This window comes from Choloepus didactylus, chromosome 17 (assembly GCF_015220235.1).
Source record: "Choloepus didactylus isolate mChoDid1 chromosome 17, mChoDid1.pri, whole genome shotgun sequence".
NCBI classification, from domain to species: domain Eukaryota; kingdom Metazoa; phylum Chordata; class Mammalia; order Pilosa; family Megalonychidae; genus Choloepus; species Choloepus didactylus.
Window position 1 is genome coordinate 28682766 of NC_051323.1, and position 21646 is coordinate 28704411.

Below are 21646 nucleotides of genomic sequence, written 5' to 3' on the forward strand. Positions count from 1 at the left end.
AACTAAAGATAATGTTTCATAAATTTAAGAAAATCTTGAGTCTATGTATTAAACGGGCACACCAGGTGCCTGAGAAAATTATCTCAGAACAGTCAATTCCAAGACATATCCTAGTAAAACTATAAGATTTCAAATATAAATTTAAAAATCTTCAAGGCCTCCAGGTAAAAAAAAAATCAAATAAGCTTAAAAAAATCAAATAAGCTTACAAAGGAAAAGAATTAAACTGGCATTAGCCTTTTCAAAAACAAAATACAAAGCAAGGCAGTAGTGAACCAGCATTTTTTAAAACCTCTATTAAAAAAACAGCCAAGCATTTTATATCCATCAAGTTCTCCTTCCAGTTATTAATTTTATAGAAAATAGTTTTCATGTTTCATAGGAATTATGTTCCAATGATCCCTTCTGAGGAATGTACTAGAAAAGGGCTTCATCCAACCATGAGATGACTGGGAAAACGTTAACAAAAGGACTGATTATGTGTGTTTATATAAATGTAGATGAAAGCAAAAGGGGTTGAGGGTGGAAGACTAATGTACAAATATTGTATGTTGTGACAAAGTAGAGATGACACAACTAAAAAATTGTAGAACAGGGAAGAAAAGTAGAACAAGCTCACTGATTGTTGTATAGACAATAAAAGTTAAAAGATGCAAATAAACACTGATATATAACACAATAAAAGGATAAATGAGAAAAGAACAGAATAAGGGCATTAGAAAATATATCAGTACAAAGTGACCACTAGAACAAATACACAAGCCTTCCTAAATACCAATTTCTTTTTTAAAATTAGAGCAAAGGAAACACATAGAAGAGATATCAAAATTCATACAATTGTAAAATATTATGACAGAGTTGAGACCAAGCATATCAGTCATATCAATAGGTGAACTTAACTCACCTATTAAAAGAAAACAATTTTCAACTTGCTCACAAAGGAAGACTCAGTTATATGCTGTGTATAAAAGATATATCTAAAATAAATTAATTCAGAAAGGCTAAAAATGAAAAAATGGATGCGAAAAGGTATGCCAGGCAGATGAAAATAATAAGAAAGCAAGGGTAGCAATCCTGATTATAAACAGAATAGAATTCAAGCCCCAAAGCATTAACTTTGACAAAGACAGACCTTTCCTTTTCTAATGCTCACAGGCAAATTTCACAACAAAGATATAACCTTTATGAATATAATACACAAAGTAATACAACAACCAGCTCTATAAAGGAAAAACCACAAGAGCTGCAAGGAGACATAGATAGCTACTAATAGTAGGACACTGAGCTCATCATTTATATTACAAAACACAAGTAGGGGAAAAGTAAGGAGAAGGAATGCCTGAACAACATAATAAAATCCTACACCATGATAATAGAAAATAAATTTTTTCCCAAGACCCCAAGTCCTATAAGGCAGAATTATTACAAACAATGTTCCCTGGTCACAATGCAGTAAAACTAGATATGTTTAACAAGAACACGTCCCTCCTTCCAGAAATTTTAAAACCTTCTGTTAAACAACTGTTGGGTGAAAGTGGAAATACAATATGAAATTTCTAAAAAATAACAATAATGAAAACACTACCTACCAAAAACTATGGGATATGTTTAGTGCTATCAGTTTTTCTCTGATCACTACTATAAAGACTTTTATCAGGAAAAATGAAAGAATAAAATAAATGAACTGCCACTTCAAAAACCTTACAAATAACATGACACTAAATCAAAATAAACCACAAGGAAGGAAATAATAAAGATAAAAATAAATTAATTAGGCAAAGCAGGGATTGGAAAACTTTTTCCTACATGGCTAGAAAGTAAATGTTTTAGGTTAGGGGACATATGTTCTCTGCCACAACTACTCAACTCTGTTGTAACACAAAAGCAGCCATAGTACATAAATGAATGGAAGTGACTATTCCAATAAAACTTTATTTACCAAAGCAGATGGTAATTTACATCCCCAGGCTGACCCTTAAGGTGGAGGATAGAAAAACAGTATACCTATTTTAGATACCAAATCCTCACGTTTTTGAAAAAATTAACAAAATAGACCAACTTGATCAGGTTCATTTGATCAAGACAAAAGAAATAAAACACAAATATACAAAATAAGAAATAGCAGAGAGGGGAGGAATTAACCATTGAAACAAGAAATTTTTTAAAAATAATAAGAGACTCCTTGAAGACTTCTTTGCAAATAAATTTGAAAATCCAGATAACATAGATAATTTCCTAGGTAAACAGAGATTGCCAAAAGTGACCACCCTATAAATTTAGAAATCTGAAATAGACCAATTTCCATAAAAGCAGTGGAGTAAGTTAAGAAACTACCCCCCATGAAAAAGCATCAGGGCCAGATGATTTGATCGAAGAATTCTGCCAAACCTCCAAATATCAGATGTTCCACATGCTCTATAAATTATTCCAGAGCAATGAAAATAAAGGAAGAAAGTTACAAATCAATATCAGTCATGAATATCAATGTAAACATACTAAATAAAATATCAGCAAACAGAATCCAATACCTCATTAAGAAATACATCAAAGTTGATTTTCTGTTACCAAATCCATTAATATCATAGACCATGTTTATAGATCTAAGGTTTTTAAAAAATCATACTATTATCTCCATAGATGTTGAAAAGCCTTTGACAAAATTCCACACAAATTCTTGATAAAAATACTCAAAAAAACTGTAATTGGGGAATACTTTCTTAGCATGATTTTATATATATATATATATATATATATATATATATATATTTTATCATGCTAATGTCTACTTTCTTAGACATATATATATATTCTATCATGCTAAGAAAGTAGACATTAGAACTACTAAGTTATATATATATATATATAACTTAGTCCTAATGTCAGTATCGTACTTAATGGGGAATCACTCAAGGCATTTATGCTAAGATTAGAAACAGAGCAAGAATGTCCACTATCTCTGCTAATATTCAACATTGTACTAGAGGTGTCAGCAAATACAGTTAGATAAATTAACTAGAGCAAAGATTGGCAAACTGTGGCCCATGGACCAAATCTGATCTGATTTGTTTTTGTGAAGTGTGTTTTATTATGTTTTATTGGAGCACTGCCATGCCCATTTGTTTATTTATTGTCTATAGTTGATAGTTGAGACAGAGATTGGATGACCCACAAAGCCTAAAATACTATCTTTTCAGAAAAAAATTGCTTGCCAACCCCTCAACTAGAGACATACAAATTAGTAAGGAAATAAAACTGCCTGTATTGGCAATGATACGACAGTATAGCTGAAGAACCCTAGAAAATCAATGATAAAAGTAACTCAAAACGGTTAAAAAATTCAGTTAGGTAAAGGATATAAAATGAACATACAGAAATCAATACCTTTGTATACAACCAATAACTAGTTGAGGACATAATTTATAATATCAACAAAGACTAAATAAGGAATAAACTTAACAAGAGTTGTGCAAAATCTACATGAGGAAAATTTTAAAACCCTTCTGAAAGGCATAGCCTTGGACAAATGGAAAGACATCCCCTCTTTCTTGGATAGATGACTCAACATTATAAAGATGTCAGTTCTCATTAAGTTAATTTGTAAATTTAATGCAATTCCAATGAAAATACCGGCAAACCTTTTATGGAGTTAGATAAGTTGGTATTAAAGTTTATATGGAAAAACCACCGAAAGAAAAACTATGAGGGGGAACGAATCCTATCAGACATTAAAACATACTGTAAATCCTTACAACATGTGTCACATTTGTAATTTTATTCTCTTATGTGATTATTTAATCACTATCTGCTTCCCATTAACCTTTACACTTCATGAGGTCAGGAACCACCCTGGATGTTTTATGTCCCAAACCCTACCACAATGCCTGGAGCATACTTGGCACATGGTAGGTGCGTAATCTATTTCTATCAACCCCACTGCTTTCTTGGAGCTCTCACTCAGGTGTGTGTGTATGTGTGTGTGGGGGGAGGGGTGGATTATATAGATGAACAACAAGCAAAAATATGTAAATGAAAGTATTTCAGTTAATGGTAATTACTTGGAAAAATGCAAAGGCTTGGCGATACAGGAAATCCTCACTGAGAAGGAACTATTCGAGTTAGTACCTGAATGACAAGAAGGCATCTACGTGAAGATGTGGCCAGGTGACAGAGCATTCAGGGAAGGAAACAGCACATGCAGTGGCCTTAGGGTGGGAACAAGTTTGAGTAACAGAGAGAGAGCCAATATAGCTGAATGGCAGTAAGGGATGGGGGATGGCAAAATACGTAAGGCCTCTGTAGGGTATGTAGTCTAATTGCATGAGAAGCCATTGAAGGATTTGAAGTGTGTAGTAGGCAGCATGTCCTCCCCAAAATGTCCACATTCTAGTACCTGAAATTTGTGAATATGTTATATGACAAAGGGAATTAAGGTAGCAGATAGAATTAAGATTGCTAATCATCTGACCTTAATATAGGGAGATTATCATGTATTATCCAGATGGGCCAAATACAGTGTAACAGGCATCCTTAAATGTGGATGAGGGAGGCAAAAGGCTATGTTTGAGTGATAAATTGGGAGAAGGACTTAACCAGTCATTGCTGGCACTGAAAATGGAAGAAGGGGACCATGAACCAAGGAATGCAGGCAGCCTCTTGAAGTTTGAAAGGCAAGGAAACAGAATTTCTCCTACAGTCTCCAGAAAGGAATGTACCTTGCTGACACTTTGATCTTAGTCCACTGAGACCCACTTCAAATTTCTGATCTTAATCAAACGGTACTTAGTTTAAGCCACTAAGTTTGTGGTCATTTGTACAGCAGTAATAGGAAATGAACGCAATGTCAGGATGTGGTCTGCATTTTCAATAGATCGCTTTGAATGACCAGGGCTGACTTAATAGGGAAAACTACCTTGATATCAGGAGAAGGCTGATCTCAGGTCTGTTTTTGCACTTCACCATCTGAACAATGAAGCTCAGAGCTAAATGTGAATACTAAAATTGTAGGTGGGGGAGTTTCGCTACCCAAAGAGTCTTAAAATTTTTGTTTTAATTTCTCCATCAATGGGCAAAGAAAGTTTAACTGGAGACAAGAAGAAAAGAAATAGTCTGAAGTAGTTCAGTAATGTTTTACTTCTAGGAGAGAGAGAGAGCAAGTAAGAGAACAGGAAGGCAGCATGGCCCACAGCCTAGGTTCACTCACCTGCAATTAATGATGTGTCTGGCTTTGTTCACTGTTGTATCCACACCAGCCACAGAGTTGGCATTCAACAGATATTCCATAAATGAATGAATGAACCATAAAAGATCAGGCTAGTTTATAAATCATTCTCAATTTTAAGTCCTTCCCATTCTTTACATGGTTGCAAATCATTGAGCAAAATTTTAATTTCTGTATAATTAAAACTGAATTAATTTGAATTAAACATAATGCAGAAATCAACTGATAACTGATTTTGAATAGACTCCACTGTGCTTGAGTACAAACTTACTAGACTGTAAACTGTATGAGGGCATGGATATTTGTCTTTTTTTTTTTTTTCCACTGGTGCATCCTCCAGAACCTAGAAAAGTGCCTGGCATGTAACAGATGCTCAGTAAATAATTTTTAATATAAAAATAGAGGAGGCAGGGCAAGATGGCAGACTGGTGAGCTGTATGTTTTAGTTACTCCTCCAGGAAAGTAGGTAGAAAGCCAGGAACTGCGTGGACTGGACACCACAGAGCAATCTGACTTTGGGCATACTTCATACAACACTCATGAAAACGTGGAACTGCTGAGATCAGCGAAATCTGTAAGTTTTTGCGGCCAGGGGACCCGCGCCCCTCCCTGCCAGGCTCAGTCCCAGGGGAGGAGGGGCTGTCAGCTCCGGGAAGGAGAAGGGAGAACTGCAGTGGCAGCCCTTATGGGAAACTCATTCTACTGATACAAACTCCAACCATAGATAGGCTGAAACCACACACCAGAGAATCTGAGAGCAGCCAGCCCAGCAGAGAGGAGACAGGCATAGAAAAAAAACAACACGAAAAACTCCAAAATAAAAGCGGAGGATTTTTGGAGTTCTGGTGAACATAGAAAGGGGAAGGGCCCTGAGGCGCATATGCAAATCCTGAAGAAGAGCTGATCTCTCTGCCCTGTGGACCTTTCCTTAATGGCCCTGGTTGCTTTGTCTCTTAGCATTTCAATAAGCCATTAGATCTCTGAGGAGGGCCCATTTTTTTTTTTGTTTGTTTGTTTGTTTGTTTTAATCCTTTTTTCTTTTTCTAAAACAATTACTCTAAGAAGCCCAATACAGAAAGCTTCAAAGACTTGATATTTGGGCAGGTCAAGTCAAGAGCAGAACTAGGAGAGCTCTGAGTCAAAACGCAATAATCCAGTGGCTGAGAAAATTCACTAAACACCACAACTTCCCAAGAAAAGGGGGGTGTCCGCTCACAGCCATCATCCTGGTGGACAGGAAACACTCCTGCCCATCGCCAGCCCCATAGCCCAGAACTGCCCCAGACAACCCAGTGTGACGGAAGTGCTTCAAATAACAGGCACACACCACAAAACTGGGCGTGGACATTAGCCTTCCCTGCAACCGCAGCTGATTGTTCCAGAGTTGGGAAGATAGAGCAGTGTGAATTAACAAAGCCCCATTCAGCCATCATTTCAGCAGACTGGGAGCGTCCGTACACAGCCCAGCAGCCCAGAACTGCCCTGGGGGGACGGCACTCACCTGTGACATAGCACAGTCATCCCTCAACAGAGGACCCAGGGTGCACGGCCTGGAAGAGGGGCCCACTTGCAAGTCTCAGGAGCCATACGCCAATACCAAGGACTTGTGGGTCAGTGGCAGAGACAAACTGTGGCAGGACTGAACTGAAGGATTAGACTATTGCAGCAGCTTTAAAACTCTAGGATCACCAGGGAGATTAGATTGTTAGAGCCACCCCCACTCCCTGACTGCCCAGAAACACGCCCCATATACAGGGCAGGCAACACCAACTACACACGCAAGCTTGGTACACCAATTGGACCCCACAAGACTCACTCCCCCACTCACCAAAAAGGCTAAGCAGGGGAGAACTGGCTTGTGGAGAACAGGTGGCTCGTGGACGCCACCTGCTGGGTAGTTAGAGAAAGTGTACTCCACGAAGCTGTAGATCTGATAAATTAGAGATAAGGACTACAATTGGTCTACAAATCCTAAAAGAACCCTATCAACTTCAGCAAATGCCACGAGGCCAAAAACAACAGAAAATTATAAAGCATATGAAAAAACCAGACGATATGGATAACCCAAGCCCAAGCACCCAAATCAAAAGACCAGAAGAGACACAGCACCTAGAGCAACTACTCAAAGAACTAAAGATGAACAATGAGACCATAGTACGGGAGATAAAGGAAATCAAGAAGACCCTAGAAGAGCATAAAGAAGACACTGCAAGACTAAATAAAAAAATGGATGATCTTATGGAAATTAAAGAAACTGTTGACCAAATTAAAAAGATTCTGGACACTCACAGTACAAGACTAGAGGAAGTTGAACAACGAATCAGTGACCTCGAAGATGACAGAATGGAAAATGAAAGCATAAAAGAAAGAATGGGGAAAAAAATTGAAAAAATCGAAATGGACCTCAGGGATATGATAGATAATATGAAACGTCCAAATATAAGACTCATTGGTGTCCCAGAAGGGGAAGAAAAGGGTAAAGGTCTAGGAAGAGTATTCAAAGAAATTGTTGGGGAAAACTTCCCAAATCTTCTAAACAACATAAATACACAAATCATAAATGTTCAGCGAACTCCAAATAGAATAAATCCAAATAAACCCACTCCGAGACATATTCTGATCACACTGTCAAACACAGAAGAGAAGGAGCAAGTTCTGAAAGCAGCAAGAGAAAAGCAATTCACCACATACAAAGGAAACAGCATAAGACTAAGTAGTGACTACTCAGCAGCCACCATGGAGGCAAGAAGGCAGTGGCACGATATATTTAAAATTCTGAGTGAGAAAAATTTCCAGCCAAGAATACTTTATCCAGCAAAGCTCTCCTTCAAATGTGAGGGAGAGCTTAAATTTTTCACAGACAAACAAATGCTGAGAGAATTTGCTAACAAGATACCTGCCCTACGGGAGATACTAAAGGGAGCCCTACAGACAGAGAAACAAAGAAAGGACAGAGAGACTTGGAGAAAGGTTCAGTACTAAAGAGATTCGGTATGGGTACAATAAAGGATATTAATAGACAGGGGAAAAATATGACAAACATAAACCAAAGGATAAGATGGCTGATTCAAGAAATGCCTTCATGGTTATAACGTTGAATGTAAATGGATTAAACTCCCCAATTAAAAGATATAGATTCGCAGAATGGATCAAAAAAAATGAACCATCAATATGTTGCATACAAGAGACTCATCTTAGACACAGGGACACAAAGAAACTGAAAGTGAAAGGATGGAAAAAAATATTTCATGCAAGCTACAGCCAAAAGAAAGCAGGTGTAGCAATATTAATCTCAGATAAAATAGACTTCAAATGCAGGGATGTTTTGAGAGACAAAGAAGGCCACTACATACTAATAAAAGGGGCAATTCAGCAAGAAGAAATAACAATCGTAAATGTCTATGCACCCAATCAAGGTGCCACAAAATACATGAGAGAAACACTGGCAAAACTAAAGGAAGCAATTGATGTTTCCACAATAATTGTGGGAGACTTCAACACATCACTCTCTCCTATAGATAGATCAACCAGACAGAAGACCAATAAGGAAATTGAAAACCTAAACAATCTGATAAATGAATTAGATTTAACAGACATATACAGGACATTACATCCCAAATCACCAGGATACACATACTTTTCTAGTGCTCATGGAACTTTCTCCAGAATAGATCATATGCTGGGACATAAAACAAGCCTCAATAAATTTAAAAAGATTGAAATTATTCAAAGCACATTCTCTGACCACAATGGAATACAATTAGAAGTCAATAACCATCAGAGACTTAGAAAATTCACAAATACCTGGAGGTTAAACAACACACTCCTAAACAATCAGTGGGTTAAAGAAGAACTAGCAAGAGAAATTGCTAAATATATAGAGACGAATGAAAATGAGAACACAACATACCAAAACCTATGGGATGCAGCAAAAGCAGTGCTAAGGGGGAAATTTATAGCACTAAACGCATATATTAAAAAGGAAGAAAGAGCCAAAATCAAAGAACTAATGGATCAACTGAAGAAGCTAGAAAATGAACAGCAAACCAATCCTAAACCAAGTAGAAGAAAAGAAATAACAAGGATTAAAGCAGAAATAAATGACATAGAGAACAAAAAAATAATAGAGAGGATAAATATCACCAAAAGTTGGTTCTTTGAGAAGATCAACAAGATTGACAAGCCCCTAGCTAGACTGACAAAATCAAAAAGAGAGAAGACCCATATAAACAAAATAATGAATGAAAAAGGTGACATAACTGCAGATCCTGAAGAAATTAAAAAAATTATAGGAGGATACTATGAACAACTGTATGGCAACAAACTGGATAATGTAGAGGAAATGGACAATTTCCTGGAAACATATGAACAACCTAGACTGACCAGAGAAGAAATAGAAGACCTCAACCAACCCATCACAAGCAAAGAGATCCAATCAGTCATCAAAAATCTTCCCACAAATAAATGCCCAGGGCCAGATGGCTTCACAGGGGAATTCTACCAAACTTTCCAGAAAGAACTGACACCACTCTTACTCAAACTCTTTCAAAACATTGAAGAAAATGGAACACTACCTAACTCATTTTATGAAGCTAACATCAATCTAATACCAAAACCAGGCAAAGATGCTACAAAAAAGGAAAACTACCGGCCAATCTCCCTAATGAATATAGATGCAAAAATCCTCAACAAAATACTTGCAAATCGAATCCAAAGACACATTAAAAAAATCATACACCATGACCAAGTGGGGTTTATTCCAGGCATGCAAGGATGGTTCAACATAAGAAAATCAATCAATGTATTACAACACATTAACAAGTCAAAAGGGAAAAATCAATTGATCATCTCAATAGATGCTGAAAAAGCATTTCACAAAATCCAACATCCCTTTTTGTTAAAAACACTTCAAAAGGTAGGAATAGAAGGAAACTTCCTCAACATGATAAAGAGCATATATGAAAAACCCACAGCCAGCATAGTACTCAATGGTGAGAGACTGAAAGCCTTCCCTCTAAGATCAGGAACAAGACAAGGATGCCCGCTGTCACCACTGTTATTCAACATTGTGCTGGAAGTGCTAGCCAGGGCAATCCGGCAAGACAAAGAAATAAAAGGCATCCAAATTGGAAAAGAAGAAGTAAAACTGTCATTGTTTGCAGATGATATGATCTTATATCTAGAAAACCCTGAGAAATCGACGATACAGCTACTAGAGCTAATAAACAAATTTAGCAAAGTAGCAGGATACAAGGTTAATGCACATAAGTCAGTAATGTTTCTATATGCTAGAAATGAACAAACTGAAGAGACACTCAAGAAAAAGATACCATTTTCAATAACAACTAAAAAAATCAAGTACCTAGGAATAAATTTAACCAAAGATGTAAAAGACCTATACAAAGAAAACTACATAACTCTACTAAAAGAAATAGAAGGGGACCTTAAAAGATGGAAAAATATTCCATGTTCATGGATAGGAAGACTAAATGTCATTAAGATGTCAATTGTACCCAAACTCATCTACAGATTCAATGCAATCCCAATCAAAATTCCAACAACCTACTTTGCAGACTTGGAAAAGCTAGTTATCAAATTTATTTGGAAAGGGAAGATGCCTCGAATTGCTAAAGACACTCTAAAAAAGAAAAACAAAGTGGGAGGACTTACACTCCCTGACTTTGAAGCTTATTATAAAGCCACAGTTGCCAAAACAGCATGGTACTGGCACAAAGATAGACATATAGATCAATGGAATCGAATTGAGAATTCGGAGACAGACCCTCAGATCTATGGCCGACTGATCTTTGATAAGGCCCCCAAAGTCACTGAACTGAGTCCTAATTGTCTTTTCAACAAATGGGGCTGGGAGAGTTGGATATCCATATCCAAAAGAATGAAAGAGGACCCCTACCTCACCCCCTACACAAAAATTAACTCAAAATGGACCAAAGATCTCAATATAAAAGAAAGTACCATAAAACTCCTAGAAGATAATGTAGGAAAACATCTTCAAGACCTTGTATTAGGCAGCCACTTCCTAGACTTTACACCCAAAGCACAAGCAACAAAAGAGAAAATAGATAAATGGGAACTCCTCAAGCTTAGAAGTTTCTGCACCTCAAAGAAATTTCTCAAAAAGGTAAAGAGGCAGCCAACTCAATGGGAAAAAATTTTTGGAAACCATGTATCTGACAAAAGACTGATATCTTGCATATATAAAGAAATCCTACAACTCAATGACAGTAGTACAGTCGGCCCAATTATAAAATGGGCAAAAGATATGAAAAGACAGTTCTCTGAAGAGGAAATACAAATGGCCAAGAAACACATGAAAAAATGTTCAGCTTCACTAGCTATTAGAGAAATGCAAATTAAGACCACAATGAGATACCATCTAACACCGGTTAGAATGGCTGCCATTAAACAAACAGGAAACTACAAATGCTGGAGGGGATGTGGAGAAATTGGAACTCTTATTCATTGTTGGTGGGACTGTATAATGGTTCAGCCACTCTGGAAGTCAGTCTGGCAGTTCCTTAGAAAACTAGATATAGAGCTACCATTCGATCCAGCGATTGCACTTCTCGGTATATACCCGGAAGATCGGAAAGCAGTGACACGAACAGATATCTGCACGCCAATGTTCAGAGCAGCATTATTCACAATTGCCAAAAGATGGAAACAACCCAAATGTCCTTCAACAGATGAGTGGATAAATAAAATGTGGTATATACACACGATGGAATACTACGCGGCAGTAAGAAGGAACGATCTCGTGAAACATATGACAACATGGATGAACCTTGAGGACATAATGCTAAGCGAAATAAGCCAGGCACAAAAAGAGAAATATTATATGCTACCACTAATGTGAACTTTGAAAAATGTAAAACAAATGGCTTATAATGTAGAATGTAGGGGAACTAGCAATAGAGAGCCATTAAGGAAGGGGGAACAATAATCCAAGAAGAACAGATAAGCTATTTAACATTCTGGGGATGCCCAGGAATGACTATGGTCTGTTAATTTCTGATGGATATAGTAGGAACAAGTTCACAGAAATGTTGCTATATTAGGTAAGTTTCTTGGGGTAAAGTAGGAACATGTTGGAAGTTAAGCAGATATCTTAGGTTAGTTGTCTTTTTCTTACTCCCTTGTTATGGTCTCTTTGAAATGTTCTTTTATTGTATGTTTGTTTTCTTTTTAACTTTTTTTTCATACAGTTGATTTAAAAAAGAAGGGAAAGTTAAAAAAAAAAAAAAAAAAAAAACAAGGAAAAAAAAAAGATGTAGTGCCCCCTTGAGGAGCCTGTCGAGAATGCAGGGGTATTCGCCTACCCCACCTCCATGGTTGCTAACATGACCACAGACATAGGGGACTGGTGGTTTGATGGGTTGGGCCCTCTACCACAGGTTTTACCCTTGGGAAGACAGTTGCTGCAAAGGAGAGGCTAGGCCTCCCTATGGTTGTGCCTAAGAGCCTCCTCCCGAATGCCTCTTTGTTGCTCAGATGTGGCCCTGTCCCTCTAGCTAAGCCAACTTGAAAGGTGAAATCACTGCCCTCCCCCCTACGTGGGATCAGACACCCAGGGGAGTGAATCTCCCTGGCAACGTGGAATATGACTCCCGGGGAGGAATGTAGACCTGGCATCGTGGGACGGAGAACATCTTCTTGACCAAAAGGGGGATGTGAAAGGAAATGAAATAAGCTTAAGTGGCAGAGAGAATCCAAAAGGAGCCGAGAGGTCACGCTGGTGGGCACTCTTACGCACACTTTAGACAACCCTTTTTAGGTTCTAAAGAATTGGGGTAGCTGGTGGTGGATACCTGAAACTATCAAACTACAACCCAGAACCCATGAATTTCGAAGACAGTTGTATAAAAATGTAGCTTATGAGGGGTGACAATGGGATTGGGAAAGCCATAAGGACCACACTCCACTTCGTCTAGTTTATGGATGGATGAGTAGAAAAATAGGGGAAGGAAACAAACAGACAAAGGTACCCAGTGTTCTTTTTTACTTCAATTGCTCTTTTTCACTCTAATTATTATTCTTGTTATTCTTGTGTGTGTGCTAATGAAGGTGTCAGGGATTGATTTTGGTGATGAATGTACAACTGTGTAATGGTACTGTGAACAATCGAAAGTACGATTTGTTTTGTATGACTGCGTGGTATATGAATATATCTCAATAAAATGAAGATTAAAAAAAAAAAAAAAGATGCTTAGTACCCACCATAAAAATATATATATATATATGTATATATATATAAGAGTATATATCTGGTATTAAGTGTGTAATGTAGGCATTTTAAACAATCAGGAACTTGCAAATTGAAGCAGTTACATCTAAGGTATATATGCTTTATTTTAAAGCATTAGTTTGTGAATTGACTGAGACTTTATATGTCATTAATATCATTACTCAGATGCTTGTTTTTTTTCATATTTTTGACTTGGCAATTAAGAAAAAATAAGTTACACAACTGAAAGAGCAGTTTAGAAAGAAAAAAATAAAATATATATAGAATGAGAAAGGGAGTTTGTAAGTAAAATAAATGATCCTAGCACTAGACTAAAAAATAACTTTATGGGGAGAACCTAGAAGATGATGGCTAGGTGAGACAGGGCTAAGGAACACCTCCGTGGAAAACACTAGATAAGGACCAGAGAGTGACCCAGAATACCGGTTACAGCGATGTGCCAGCTGGACGAGATCTGCTAGTTCCCAGGGGCTGTATACGTGGTGAAACTGAGAGTCTGCATTCTGAAACGAGTGAGTAAGCTGGCTGAAAGTCCCGCAGCTGCGCGGCGATCTGGTGAAACCAGGGTTTGTCATCTGGAGACCAACAGGCTCTTTTAATAAAAAAAAAAAAAAGAAAAGAAAAAAGGGGAAAAGCCAGGAGCAGCTGCAGGTGCGATCGTGGGAAACACGCAGTAAAACACAGCAAGTGGGGGCTGGGCCGGCCTCTCGGTGTCTGGCCTGGAAGATAGCCCGCTGCAGATATCCCTGGGGCCAGGGGAATGGAGCAGAGAGCCAGAAGCTGAAAGAATCCCCCCGGCTAGCAGCTCGCTCCTGGGAGGGCTGGATAAATTTCTGCCTGGGGCTGTGCCCACAGCCCAGAGCCCCGCCAGTTGTCCCGGAGCTGGGAAGGAGGAACTTTGCGAGGAGGGGGGTGTGGAGACACCCTGTTCGGCCATTTTTGCATCAGGCTGAAAGCGAGCTGGCTCGGCCCGGTGGCCCGGGGCTTCCCTTGAGGGATGACACGCGCTGATGACGTAGCACAGCATTACCTCAACCAGAGGTCCTGGAGGATTGTGGCTGGGCGGGGGGACTTGCTCGGAGATCCCAGAGACACTACGCCAAGTCCGGTGGTTTGTGGGTCATCGAGAGAGAGTGGCTGGGGATGAAATGAAATGAAGGCTTGGACTCTTGCGGCAGCCTTGAATCTCCAGGAACCGGGGGGATTTGAATATTGAGGCTGTCCTTCCTCCCTGACCACCCGTACAAGTGTCCTGCATTCAGGGCGGACAGCTCCAGCAACACACCCAGGCTGAGTTCTCCGGCTGGACCCCACAAGAATCGTTTCCCCATATAACGCGGGGACAAGGTGGAGAACTGACTTGAAAGGTATAGGTGACTCACAGACGCCATCTGCTGGTTAGTTAGAGAAAGTGTATGTCACCAAACTGTGTTTCTGAAAAATTAGATAGGGTTATTTAATTTGTGTAAAAAACAAAACCTGTCGAGCAGAGCAAATGCCAAGAGGCCAAAAACAACAGAAAATCTCAATGCATATGATAAAACCAGACGATATGGAGAATCCAACTCCAAACACACAAATCAAATTATCAGAAGAAATGAAATTCCTCGCAGAATTAATCAAAGAAACACAATCGAGGAACGAAAGCATGGCAAAGGATTTAAAGAATATCAAGAAGACCATGGCCCAGGATATAAGCTACATAAAGAAGACCCTAGAAGAGCATAAAGAAGACATTGCAAGAGTAAATAAAAATTAGAAGATCTTATGGAAATAAAAGAAACTGTTGGTCAAATTAAAAAGACTCTGGATACTCATAATACAAGATTAGAGGAAGGTGAACAATGTCTCAGTGTCCTAGAAGTCCACAGAACAGAAAATGAAAGAACAAAAGAAAGAATGGAGAAAAAAATCAAAAAAACAAAATGGATCTCAGGGATACGACAGATAAAATAAAACGTCCAAACTTAAGACTCATTGGTGTCCCAGAAGGGGAAGAGAAGGGTAAAGGTCTAGAAAGAGTATTCAAAGAAATTGTTAGGGAAAACTTCCCAAACCTTCTACACAATATAAATACACAAAGCATAAATGCCCAGTGAACTCCAAATAGAATAAATCCAAATAAAGCCACTCCAAGACATATTCTGATCAGACTGTCAAATACTGAAGAGAAGGAGCAAGTTCTGAAAGCAGCAAGAGAAAAGCAATTCACCACATACAAAGGAAACAACATAAGACTAAGTTGTGACTACTCAGTGGCCACTATGGAGGCGAGGAGACAGTGGCATGACATATTTAAAATACTGAGAGAGAAAAATTTCCAACCAAGAATACTTTATCCAGCAAAACTCTCCTTCAAATTCGAGGGAGAGCTTAAATTTTTCACAAACAAATCCTGAGAGACTTTGCCAATAAAAGACCTGCCCTACTTCAGATTCTAAAGGGAACCCTACCAACAGAGAAACAACAGAAAGAAGAAAGAGATATAGAGAATTTTAACAGAAATATATAGTACCTTACATCCCAAAGCACCAGGACACTCATTTTTCTCTAGTGATCACAGATCTTTCTCCAGAAGGGAGCATAAGCTGGGACATAAAACAAGCCTCAAGAAATTAAAAAAAATTTTTTGAATATACTCCAAGAACATTCTCCAACCACAATGGAATACAAATAGAAGTCAATAATTTTTGAACTGTAACTCCACTATTTACTTCCTACATGATATAATTTACACAAACCCTAATGACAAATCAGTGGTTTTGAACTCAATGTAAAATATGTAATTTTATACAACTATATAAAGGTAGGGGAATGGAGGAGTATAGAAACATAGTTTATGTGTCCTATTGAAGTGGAGGTGGTATCAAAGAAAAACAGGATTGTTATGGATATAAGAGGTTAATTTTAACCCCCACAGTAAACACAAAGAAACTATCAGAGAATGTAACCATAGAGATGAATTGTAGAGTTCAGGTTAAGAGAAATGGGGGACGCAATGAGGAGTTAAGAAATGAGGGTGGAGTTGCTGTTTGAGGTGAAGGGAAATTTCTAGTAATGGATGGTGGGAAAGAGCATTACAACATTCTAAAGGTGATTAATCCCACTAATGGAAGGCTAGGGAGGGGGTGGAATGGGAAGATTTAGGCTGTATATATGTTCCCACAACTAAAAAAAAAAAAAAAAACTCTAAATAGATGATTGAATGCCAAGGATGAACTTGGATGGAATTAGAGGATAGAGGACAGGTGGCTCAAAGGGACACAGTTGAGACATAAGGTAAAGGAAATATAGAATGTAAGCTTTGTATCATTGTTGAACCTGTTGTACTTCTTAGCTGCGCTTAATGGGATTGCATTAAAGAATGTTCTTGTTCATGGGAAGTGTATACATGAATTATAGTGTATGTTCAAGGATGTGTGCAGCTAGCTCTCATATGTTCAGAAGACAGAGCAATAGATGATGGATGATAGGTAGGGAGGGAAGGAAAGAAATAGCGATGTGACAGTATGTTAAAGTTGGTGGATTGAGCTATCGGGGGAGGGGGGTCAGGGTATGATGGAATTCTATGTATGGGGTTAGTATTGTTATTGCAACTGTTCCTATAACTTTGAATTTATTTCAAAATAAAAAAAATGACAAAAAAGATTTATCAACATAGCTGTAGTTAATTCATCTATATGCTGCTTGTCCTTCATGTTGGCTTCCATGAGACTCACCACATGGTCTTTTAATATATGTAATACATCAGCCAACAGACGATGATTTAAGTCAGAAAGTTTAGATACTGTGGGTGTTGAATTAGCCATCCTAAGGCTTCCTTTCTGAAGTCTGAGTGTTAAGCTTTTTCATCCTCATTTTAAGTGACAAGGATTTACTTCCTTTTGTTTGACATTATTTGTATTTTAGATATGTTGACTTTGTTAACTAATCTCCATATCTTATTTTCAGTTGGAAGTGCTTTAATATTAATAGTATTAATCTCTATTTGAGATAAAAAAGTACATTTATTGAGCTAACCACACTCTCTCTACATGATGTTTTTTACCTTCTGCTATGCATTTCTGATATAGTGAGTTTACCTTATATTTAGGCTCTACAGTTTTCTGTTTCTGTTTACATATTGTTTCAGGGAACATTTTAGAATATGCTAATTGTCCCCAATCACTTTTAATTTCAGAGACAGTCCATTTTGGCTAATAAAGGCAGAATTCACCTGGAGAAGACTGTGATTCATATTGACATTGAACTTGGTCTACTTGTGTATTGTTTGAGTCATAGAATTGTCTCCAAAATTGACATTCATAAAGATGAATATTCTTAGTTTTAATAAAGTTAACACATTCTGGCAAAAAAAAAAAAATAACTTTATACTTGGTAACCAACTGCTCCAAACTGTTTTTCAAATAAGTCAGTTTCTCTGATGGTCAGAATTTTCTCATTTGTATAAAATTATCCCCTTCTAGGTCTAAAATTTTTTATTGTAGTACAAATAAACCTTGTATTTGCAGATTTTTCTACTTTTATATTTATTGTTATAAATTAATTGCCATACTGGTTAGTTTACTGCCATTTAGTGTATCTGAATTCATACCTAAAAAACTCCAAACAAAATACCCTGTTAAAAGTTCCTAAATTTTGGTTTATTTGATTCATACCTAGCAATTTGCCTTTAAGGTAGGAACAGACAAAAAATTCTGTTCTATTCAGAATCCTTATGTGTGCCTATAAACAATATTGCTGATGAAAATTTTTGGTGTTTACAAAACAAAGAAAATTGTCAACAGAATGCCTGGCAGTAGACTTAACAGAAAAAAAATTTTACAGCCTATAATTCATGAAGATTGGCTCAAAACAAACTGTCCCTGCCAACAGAAAATCTGACAATTATTCTGTTGTCTAATTTGGCTCAGCCTAAGTTGACCTTGTTTATTCATCTCAGTCTTTTAATTCTTGATAACTTGGCATAAGAGGAGAACATATGGCATCTGTCTAGGAAGTCCATTTCTGTATCTTGAACTGAGATAAATGGAGAATATACTGAGCATTTCCAATTTGTTGAGCTCTTAAAGTAGCTTTAAATATGTATTAGAACTGGTTAAGTTCATATTATCCCCACTAGACATTTTATGTGTGTCGCCTATAAAACTACAGATCTTTTTCTAAGCCTCAGGAAACTGGCCAACTTTAAACATATTTCCAAAGAAGACAGACAATCTTAAGCTCATTTAAAACATAAAAATGAAAGGATGTCAGCAATTTGGCAACCCAAAGATCAGTTTACAGGTTTTCACTGAATCTGTAGCTATGTTTAAGAAACCTGATCAAGATAATGTAAGAAAGATAATGGGAGCTGAAGAGCAAAAAGAATATTTCCATTTTCTCTCCAGCCTTATCTGTTCTCCAGTGAAGTTTCTTAGTTCCTTTTTCTGACCCACTACAGTTTATTCTGAAAGACAAGTTACATTTTACTGTGGCTTTAATATGATTCATGAAGAGCTTTGAGGAAAGAAGCCGCTTTACAGATTTACAGCTCTTTTATGGAATCACTGTTTTCAAATACTAGCACTACAACTAGAAAAACAAAAACTTCAGAAAATCAAAATCTCCAAAAGTTACCTATTTTACAGGGTAGTGTTTTGGTTTTGAATGCATCCTTTTCATTTTATTAACCAATTCAAATGAAAAACAGGAAAGTATAATTTCATTGATTGTCAGATATTGGGGGAAAAACAGTATTTCTTGAAGAGCAGTTTTCATACTTAACTAAAAAAGAGAAATTACACAAGGATGATGAAATGAAAAGAATGCCAAAATAAAATAAATTTATTATCAAATATTAGTTGAAGTCCTTGGAAAAAATGAAAAAGCCCTTGAATTTTTTTTTTTAAATCATGTATGATGTGAAATCAAAGTTGAAGTTAAAGATGGTCTATCTCCTCTTAAATGACTTGGTCAGAAAAACTAGGACTGCTTCCCTTTCCTCAAAATCAAATTGATTTACTATTTGTTCCTCCTAAGAATTTGTGCAGTTTAAATTATGACATAATTCATGTAAGATAAGCTTATCTGTTTTTATATTTGTTGTTTTTTTAGTGCATTTTTAATTGTGAACTTTAAAATATATATATAACAGTGATAACTTTCAAAGTACGATTTACCAAGTAGTTAGCAAATTTCAGAGAATGTCATGGGTCACAGTTCACAACTTGAGCTGTTTCTAGTATTGTCAAATATAACATACATACAGAATGGTGTTAACTTTCGATGTGCAACTCAACAAGCAGTTATATATGTAATTTCAAAAACTGTTACGGGTTAGCGTTCCAGTTCTTTCCTTATTATGCAATATAAGATATATACAGAAAGGTGAAGGCTTTCAAAGCATCTTATTGTCACCATTGACTCTGATTTTCAACCCCATTTAAATGGATTTACTTTAAGGGGCTTTTTTAATGAAAGTATTTATCTTTGGGTCTGGACCTGAAACTATGTTAAAATATTTAAACCTGTGGTTTCAAAATTATGAAATGTATGCCACTGGGGACCAGGTAAAAAAAATGTTTATCTGCTTTTACGGTCTCTTCATGATTTCTTTGGGTCTATTTTTATGCCTCCGCTATATATTTTTTGATCTTTCTGTGTCAAGAAAGATGAAAAAAGGTAAAGAAATTAAAACTTTCAGGGAAGGAATTACAGAAAACAATCTAAGAAAGAGATATACAAAATTTATAACTAAATAATAGATGCTTTTGGTTTTGCTCTTTCACGTAGAACTGAAAGCAGAGCTGGTCAAGGATACTGAATTGCATTCTACAGTTGTGGTAGATCCCCAGGAAAATCTCCCAAATGGAGCCTGAGACACCCTAATACCATCCTGCAATATTTTCTCCTTCCAGACCATGTCTATATTACTCATGATTCAAGGTACACCAAGATCTGTGTGATTCATCCCAGAGATAGGCTGCATATCTGAAACAAGGAAGAACAAATCCCCTATATTTAGAAATTATGTTGTTGTTTTTTTTTCCTTTGCTGAAATATGTTTCTCTAAACAAATTTGTGGAAAATTGTTGCTTTGTATTACAAATAATGCATAGTAGTTGGTGGTGTGTACTTCCTAGTACATCACATCATAAGGTATATAATGACTTTTAGTCATGCCAAGATTGACCAATGGATTCTTCATTATAAAATTCCCCATAAACCTTTCACCTAATGTTTTGGAATTCATTGGTGAAAGTTGACTAGTTTATTATTTTATGAGGGCAATTTTCTAATTCTGTCATTCCTTCTGTATTCATTAACTGGAATTCTTCTATACAGAAAAGGTTTCTTTATCAACTATATAGTTTCTGTGAAAGGTAGAGTCAATGGTTGATGATCTCCCTAGATTTATCAGTTTTCAGAGTAATGAATTTATGTCCTATCAACCTCTAGCGGTGACTACTATTTGGGGGAAGGGAGGTCATATGAATTTTAAATGATTATGCTCGATGTGTTTCAAACCATGGGGCAACTTATTCTGATTTATAAAATTTGACTACCAGAAAGAATAAGTTGTTCAGAAAATGATTTTGGCAGAATATATCAAAAGCCTTCAAATATCATAACTTTAAATTTCATTTTTGGAATATATATATAGAAATGTCCATCACATTGTTATCATAAAAGAAAACAACCTAAACAGCCATTAGAGAACTATTAAATAAATTAAAATGTGTCCAAATAATGGAATACCATACAGCCATTAAAAATCATGATTTTCAAATTATGAATTGAGATAAGTTGGACACTTCTCTGTGTCTCTCCCCTTCAAAATAGGAAAAAATGCTGGCAAGAGTGCAAGCTGTAGCTATTTGCAGACATTGAAAATTAAATACTGGCAGGTGGATTGAGGAAGAAGACAAGAATTTGAAATAACTCTAAACTGCTGGTAAGTTTACCAGTCGTCCCCCCCCATCTCCCACCACCACCACCCCGCCGTGGTCACTGCCACTTGGACCTGGAAGCAGATGCAGCCACAGATGCGTGTGGCAGCATGGGGTAGCTGGAGCTGCAGCCTTTTGCTAAACAACCAAAAAGGGGAATCCCAAAGAACCAGAAAATACCAAAGGAGATTACAGATACAGAGGTGTTTAGGAAAGTGACCCCAGGGCTTA

General features: G+C 37.0%; 1 protein-coding gene across 6 annotated transcripts in view; it reads left to right on the forward strand.

Annotated features, from left to right (window-relative positions):
- The window catches only part of LOC119512040 (WD repeat containing planar cell polarity effector), a 521497-nt gene that overhangs the window by 435668 nt on the left and 64183 nt on the right, over positions 1–21646 (forward strand). The window contains exons 17-18 of one of the 6 annotated variants that reach the window (XR_005212316.1): positions 20259–20411; positions 21309–21386. The exons of 4 other annotated variants lie outside the window; for them this stretch is intronic. The gene's annotated coding sequence lies outside the window, so the exon portion shown is untranslated. Of the gene's footprint in view, positions 1–20258; positions 20412–21308; positions 21387–21646 lie in introns of those variants that run through there. One more of the 6 variants, XR_005212317.1, reaches the window with a different exon arrangement.